Source organism: Rhagoletis zephyria, unplaced genomic scaffold (assembly GCF_001687245.7).
Source record: "Rhagoletis zephyria isolate East Lansing unplaced genomic scaffold, Rhagoletis_zephyria_1.1 Rzeph_scaffold_00816, whole genome shotgun sequence".
NCBI classification, from domain to species: domain Eukaryota; kingdom Metazoa; phylum Arthropoda; class Insecta; order Diptera; family Tephritidae; genus Rhagoletis; species Rhagoletis zephyria.
Genome location: NW_016157900.1, coordinates 110,633 through 119,313, shown reverse-complemented (window position 1 = coordinate 119,313; position 8,681 = coordinate 110,633).

Sequence of the window (8,681 nt, the reverse complement as noted above, 5' to 3'; positions counted from 1 at the left end):
AACTTACGGTGTAATGAATTCCATTAAATCAGACTTAGGCACCGAATTTAAAAATGAAATTTTCACTGAATTAACCAAACTTTTAAAGGTTAAACACGATTTTTCAACCGCACACCATCATGAAACTGTGGGTACTATCGAACGTAACCACCGAGTTTTTAATGAATATTTACGAGCATATTTAAATGAAACATTTTCCGATTGGGATGTTTATTTAAAATATTTTACATTTTTACACAACACAACAACTAACACAGTTTTCGATAATAAATTTTCCCCATTTGAATTAATATTTGGGAAAAAGGCAACAGTGCCACAAGATTTAAAAAAAGAACAAATTGACCCGATTTATAATGTAGAAAATTACGCGAAAGAAGTTAAATATCGAATGCAAAAGTCGCACAAAATCGTTAAAGAACTAATTAATAAACACAAAATTTGAAACAAACTAATATATGATAAAACGGCGCGTCCGTTATCAATTAGCGTTAATGACAGGGTTCTTGTTCAAAAAGAACCACGCAATAAGCATGCAGGCATATACCAAGGGCCATACGTTATAACAAAAATTGACGGTGTAAACGTCACAATTTTTGATGAAGCAATAAACAAAGAAAAACAGTACACAAAAATAGAATTCTTAAAATAAAATAATACAAAATTTTCTTGTATATGTATATACGTATGTATAATTACTTTCACTTTATTACCTTATAAACAACAACAAAAATGCACAAAACAACAAAATAATAATCTGAGATGTACAAATTTTATATATGAAATCTAGCTCAAACGAAAAAACAAACAAAACAAACTATTATAAGTGTTTACAATATATTTTTCCACAAAATTGTAATATAAGATTTTTTCCAAAATACTAAATGCATTTATTAAACCAAAAGGATATTTCATACATTGTTAAAATTATAGTTCAGAAAATCTAAATACAAATATTAAAACAAAAAATTTAAATTCGATTTTCCATAAGCGATTAATATGTATTTATGTAAAACTCAATCAAATAGCCTCATAAGTTATTTACGAAAATAATTACTCAATTTTATTTTACAAATAAGATACTTTGTCTATTAAATAACTTTTAATAAATAAAATAAGTAATAATTAAGTAAATACAATAGCTTTTATTAAGATATCTAATATTTACCAAAACTTAAATTGATTTGAACGAACGAATGAAAGAGGGAGGAATATCCCTTAAGCATTTCTTAAATTCGTTCCTTCAAAACAATTTAATTCTGATTATAAATTTTGGGCAAGAATTTTGGGCAAAATTGATCACGTTGCCAAATTCTTCTTTTTCCAAAGGAGGGTGATGTAATGTGATAAAAACATACAATTTGCAACCCTATAAATCACCTTGTATGAACACACCTTAAAGCTAATCTAGTACAATTAAGAACTTAGAATTTACGATATTTGAATGCGACCCTGTCATATGTATGACAGCTGCTAGGCTTATGTCAAAATGTGAAAAATATATTGGCGGATTCGCCCGCGTACCTTCAACTCGAACACAAGTACTTTTTCTTTAAATTAAATTCGACCTGCTAGCCACCAAGGCATCGGGTGCAGTCAGCAGCTTCGGGCAACAAACGTTTGCCTGCACCAACGCAGCCCCAAGCAGGCGTTGGCCGGAATCAGAGCCGGCGGAGCACCAGGGCTCCACAGTTGCAAGCGCAAAGGTATGCTACCAATATAATTTTTAATGGAAGTGGAAAGGCCACTTCACAATATGTATACATACATCCGTAAAAAGACTATACCGTTTGTCTTTTCAGCCTGAGTATACGTATGTATATATGTATGTATATCAGCACGCAGCGGCGCGAAGTTTATCGCTGGTGTTCGAATATCTTTCGGCACAAGTGGAGGAAGGGGACATATGATGTGTGTGACTTTGTAAGTAACGTATAATGTAGATATGTTTTCCTTACACAAACCAACAGCAGAAAAACCACAGTTGTGGTATATAAATTCTCAGAGAGGGTTAAAATGGGTTATGTGACTATGTAAAAATGGGTGTACCTTATATGGTGTACATATATGTATGTACATATATATGCGCTGTGTATCCGACTTAGCGGCGTCGTTGAGTTGGCGGGGCAAATATATACATATATGTATGAGTATATATGGGTATTTACATATAATTGTACGTATATACCGTTGGCACTTGTTGCGCTAATTAAGGGTGATTTCGTTTTTTTTTTCTAACTGCCGTATGTTGATATCGCTAAGTATGTACATACATATACGTATGGTTGATATTTGTAGAGGGCACTTACTTGGATAGCGGTGGTTTCGTTTTTGGGAGGGACTGTACCTTCTGTCGCCTTTGCCTTATCAGGTTCTCTGTGTTCCGTTGATGTGCTGTTTATTGGTACCGTTCCGTGTCTCCTGTTTTGTGTTTGTTGTTGTAGTGTCACCCAATAGACCTAAATTCGCCTTCACTAAGGTGCTTCTTTATTGTGGGTAATTTTTTTTTTTGTTTTTACGCTATGAGTTCGCTTTTTTTTGTAGCAGTGCACTTTAACGGAAATCTTATTTCTGTATTTTCGTTTTTTTTTTTAACACACCCTAATGTGTTTTTATTAGCTGTGTAGCTCCACACGCACTTTATACCCTTGCGTTTTTTTTTCTAACTAGCTTGGTTTTATCTTTCGCTTATTTCAGCCTCTTTTCTTCGACTCGTATTGGTTTCAGTTGTAATAATTTTATTTTATATATGTTTTCTGTTTTTTTTTCACAAATACATACGTCTCGGTTTCCTTTTTTTTTGTTTTAGGTATTTTATTTAACTACCTTTTCTTTTCAGGCTTTTGGCCTGCTTTTCTGTTGCCTGCAGTCTTTTTAACTTCACTTTTTTTTTGTTTTTTATAATATAATATATCACTTTTGTGATATGTAGTTTTGTAGTTTTTTCACTTTCTATTTAGGTTTTAGGTATGTATCTGCTTTTGGGTTTTTAACGTAGCTAACGATTTTTTTTTTTTTTTTTATGATTATTTTAACACAGAGATTTTGTTCACTATGGGTTTTTCACACTTTTCGTTGTTTTGCGTAGCGTACAGCTTGTTTTCTACCGCTTATCCACTCGCGTCGCACCGTTCGCTCACTTGGGGGATATTTTGCCGACTGACCGCAATTTTTCTGAACGCGAGTAATTGAGTATGCACAGTATGAACTTCTGCACGTACATACGTAAGTGTGTATATTTCTATAGGTCGCGGGTTGCCTTTTCAGCGCAAAGGACCATGTTTGCTTTTTGGAGTAGCAAAAAGGGAGCGCAGGGTGCGCCAGAGATTATATTTTCTGATTTTCCGTAGAAATAACAGACGAGGGATTTTAATTGTACTAACGAATTCATTAATGTTTATTGACTTCAATCAAACATCAAACCGATAGCCAAATTCAAAAACCACTCAATAGAGCCCAGTCAAATTGTCGGAGGTCCTATTATGGCCTACTAGAAAACAAGCTAGAGTAGAGTTACTTATATAAGTCGTATTTATTAACAGATTTCGTTCAAATTCGTACCGTGACTACCTGTATGATGAAAAATTCCTTCGCTAAAAAAATCCATATTTTTTATAAAATCTGAATGGAATGCATAATTCGTATTCATTTCATGACAAGCAAAGGTTTTGCAGAAAAGGGACCCAATGGATGACGCTGCACCTGAAATATATAGAAACCCCCACGGGGTTTGTTTATCTTAGACAAATTTACTTTTCAGATGGCTAAATCAATGATGCGTTTAAGTATGCATATAAAGACCGTAACACTGTGTAAGCGTGATCTTGCATCTACCTCCGATTGACGAAGTTGCTCGAGGCCGTTATTACAGCAGTAAGACTCAAAGAAACCAATTCATAAATATTAAGACGAATTGTAAAAGTGGCGAATTTACAAGGAAATTTTCGACCACATCTGTCCAAGAAGGAACACGATAGGTATATTAATGGCTTCATTTGATCGATATTCATGAGATCACACAACTCATTTAGCCAATGTACGCGAAATCTTTACGTCATGTGGGGCGGCGAGGATTCTTGGCCTTCCTATAATTGAAAGCGCTCATCTGTGCTCTTGAGCTTCCGTATAAGGACTTTTATTGGCTTACATGGTACACCGGATCAAATAGAAGAATAGTACGCACGCTTGGCAGAGGTCTCACAGGTGAAAATAAGACCATAGGTAAACGCATTACATCGAAAGGGACTAGTATTCCCTATGGAATCACATCACTACTATTCTTGGCATATGAGTGAGGAGGATACCGCTTTTTAGTCGTTTCAATTACACTAAAGATTTTTACTTTACAGACTGCTTTTGCTTTTAAACGATATTTTTGAATTGGCCAACGCAAAAGATCTTATTAGGCGTCGCGAAGCAATCGGGCATTTGCTAGTGTACTTATATATAGGAGAGTAGAAAATTCCACCAAGTCACGCACGTATATTACATACGGTACACCGTTTGGTCAGTTCCCCGCTATTACTCTGAAACCACTTGTTTCGGGTACATACACATATATACGCACGATCCAGAAGCATAACACACGAAATTGTGTTTGCAATTAATCTCATTTGTAAGTAGCGCTACCCGAAAAGAAACTAAAATCGCTTTTCTCCTGTCTGCTTCTTCCACTTATGCCATAGAGATTCACCCAGTTTGAAAAACGTTTCTGCTTCAAAATTTGCGAAACTTACCTACACTCTAAAAAATTTTTGTTTAAATTTGCGCATATTAAGATAGGTAACCAGTTTCCTCTCTTAATGAATGCAAATTTAAACACTGTTTGCTTACTTTTACTTATCATATGTAAGGCGTAGAACAAATTTCAAATTTGTTTTTTGAGTTTTAAACATTTATTGTTCACATTTTCACAGTTTACACATAAAATGTTTAAAATTTCCTCTAAAAAATTTTCGTTTAAATTTACGCATATAAAGAGAGGTAACCAGTTTCCTCTCCTAGTGTGTGCAAAATTAAACAATGTCTGTTTACTTTTACATATCAAATTTGTCACGTAGCGCACACAAGGGGTGGGTTTTGGGGCTAAATTTATTATGATATAAGAAATTTTGAAAGAAAAAATTTTCTTTTCGATTTCTTGTGCGTAATTTTGTAAGAATTTTTTCTTTTTTTCTTGAGAGCTCTTTAAAGTTTAACTGCGAATGAAAACATTGTCCTAAAAATATGCAATGCATACTCACTTACTGTTGCTTTTTACACTTTACAGCCTAAAAAAGTTTACCACTGATATGTACTTAATAAGCATTCGAAGATTTAATTTGCTAACTTCGAATTCGTTCCACCAAAATGAGCTACATGATAAAAATACAAGTTCAGTTAAATTTTCGTTATTCGAATTATTAAAAAATGAGAAACCAGAAATCGACGAAAATTAATAAAAAAGTGTAAAAATTTCGTGAAATTATTTAATTTATTTATATTAGAACTCTCGTAAAATTTTGTATTACTTTTGAAAGTTGAGTGCATCTTTAACCGTTATTTTTTTCATGATTTAATGATCGGATCTAAACCAAATTACGAGACGACCCTTAAGGTACCATCTTTCCGGTAAAAAAAATAATTATTGGAATCGGTTCACGCGGTGCAGAGTTATGCGTTGGAATAAATAAAAGAAGTAAAAATACTCCGAAGAACTGATAACCTCCCCTTTTTTGAAGCCGGTTAAAAATGTCTGAGTTCTTTGTAAATTTTATGTAAATAAAATGCAATCGATGATACTTAATAAGTTTATTTATTTATTTCATACTGTACATAAACCTTTCATAAATGTATTTTAAAGAGCGAATTTTCAGTATTTGCTGATGATATATATTTAGAAGTATAAACCCTTTCCCCCCAAAAATATATTCCTGCGTGCGCCCCTGGCACTTAGTATTTATTATATGTAAAAAATATATTTTTAATTTCAAAATGTTTGTAATTTAAAACATTTCATGTATATATTTTAAACAACTCATGTTCAAAATCAAATCTTGAACATCTTGTGCGTATACTTGAACAGATTCTGGTTGAAAAATAAACACTTTTCAGTAGTAGTTTTACATGCACTTTTTAGAGTGTACATATAAATATATATATATATATATTAGGCCGGGTCGATTTGTGGGGAGGCAAAAAAATCGCCCATTGCTCTGTGAAAATCATATTCTAAGGAACAAAATAAGAAACTTTGCCGAAGGAACCATACCTCTAAAACGAATTCTGATGTCCCCCAATTTGGGTCGAACTTTTGGGTAGGGGCAAATTTTGAAAAATCCCACTTTGACCCATTTAGAGTGCTCCAATCGAGTCCAAATGTATGACCGACCCCCACTAACTTTGGAGGCCCGACCCACCGATGCCAGTGGCACACCCCCTGGAACCCCCCTGGGGGTTTACCATACAAACATTTCAAAAAATCGCCGGTTTTGCACTTTACGTGAAAAAATCAGCGAAATGCCTATGTTTTTTCTTTTTGGAGTTTATTTTTCTCTTTAGAAATTTATTTAGTCAGAACATATGTAAATGAAAAAATGAATTTAACTTAGTAATAGAAAAGAAATGAAAAAAAAAATATTAGAAATTAGCGTTTTTACAACCCTTTTAAAACCAAGGCATCACTGTAATGCATTTGCATGTCGTAAACATAGTTGTGTGGGTTTTTTATTCAACCGTTTTAAAAAATGAAGGTATCACTGTGACACAATTGCAAATCGGAAAATTGCTTGTGTGCGTTTTTTAAGACACAGCTGCATGTCGTAAACTTACTTGTGTAGTTTTTTTATAGCACCTACTTAAGAAATGAAGGTTGTTTTTACAACCCTTTTTGTGGGTATTTTAAGGCACCTTCTTAAGAAATACGCGTTTTTTGCAACCATTTTAACAATTAAGGTATCACTGGAATGCACCGCAACCCTTTTAAACAATGAAGGTATCAATGTGACACAATTGCAGATCGTAAAATTGCTTGTGTTGTTTTTTTTAAGCCACCACAAGACACAGCAGGTAGAATTGAAATTACCATTTCATTCTTATTACCTCGTCTCGTAGACCATATATAACGCAACAGTTTTTGTGAATGCATTAAGTCGTTGTGAAGAACTCAAAGTGTGAAGTGCTAATTTCAGATAAAAAATATTTCAAAAAAAATAATAAGTGAAGTGACCATTCCAAATCAAAAAGTTTACAATGAATCCACCATCCTCTACACCGCAAGATGAAGCAACTACATCAACAACTATCGAAAACCCAATGAGTCATATACCCAAGCATGATGTTACTGTTTTTGGTGTGTCTACTGATTTAACTGATCTTAATTTACCAACCCATCTGGATATCTTGAGATATTATTTTTACTTAAGCGAACGTGCTAAAACAGAACAAAAAAAGTTTTCCCATAAATCATTCACTATTCAAGTACAAGATAAGTTGATTGGAATTTGGGAAAAACTTGGTATGGAAATAATGCTGAAAAAAGTGTATTTAATAAATTGAATAAATTGCTTGACAAGTATCAAGAGCAAATCAAGAGAAGAAACAACACCCAACAATTTACAGAGTATGTAAAATCTCTGGAAACAATTTTTTACATTGGAACATGTAAATGCGATTTGAAGGCAGCTCCATGTGCATGCGGCTGGGTTCCCGAACGCCTCAAAGAGTTCATGCACGATCAACATAATCAGAGAAGACTAACAATGGATGCATTTGTGATGGAAACTGAAGAGCAAGGAGCAACGTCTATGTCATCAATGCCAACATACCAAGATCCCGATGATTCAACATACGCACCGCCACCGGTTCAAGAAGATATGGATAGAAGCACAAGTTCACAATACACAGAGAGATACGATTGTTTTAACTTTGCCTTGGTATGTGACAGATTTGGTGTGCCTGACAGAGTAGCATCAGCATTGGGAACCGCTCTTTTGCAAGATTTTAAAATTAAAGATAAGCATGGGAAACCTCTCATCATGGATAAATCGAAAGTTCGCAGAGAAAAAGAGAAATGCAGACAAGAAGTGCTTCGAAAACGGTTAGATGATACCAATTTGTTAGCGTTTTCATTCGATGGCAGAAAAGATGATACTTTAACGATAGATAAAATTGATGAGAAGTATCATACTAGGATGGTAAAAGAACCTCATCTTGTTATTTTGAGAGAACCCAATTCTGAATTGATTGGTTACGTAAGACTGGAACATGAAACCGCTGAATACAAAACAACCAAATTAAATGGTTTTTTCAACGATAAAAATATATCACTGGATGCATTAATTGGAATATGCACTGACGGTGAGCCAACAAACACTGGCCCACACGGTGGAATTATACGACGATTCGAATTGCTGTTAAAAAGACCATTGCATTGGTTCGTTTGCCTTCTACACTTCAACGAACTTCCGTTTCGGCATTTGTTTGAAGCTTTGGATAAATCAACCAGCACTGGACCAAGATCGGCAACCGGAAAACTGAGCCGTCAAATCGAAACTTGTGAAACTCTTCCGGTAAGTTATTGCTATCACTCATTTATTATAATTGTCAACCATTTTTAATTATTTTATTATTACATATTTTCAGGTGGTGGACGGCTTCCAGAAAATTGAGTTGCAAAATATGCCCCCTGCTCCAGAAAAAATTGA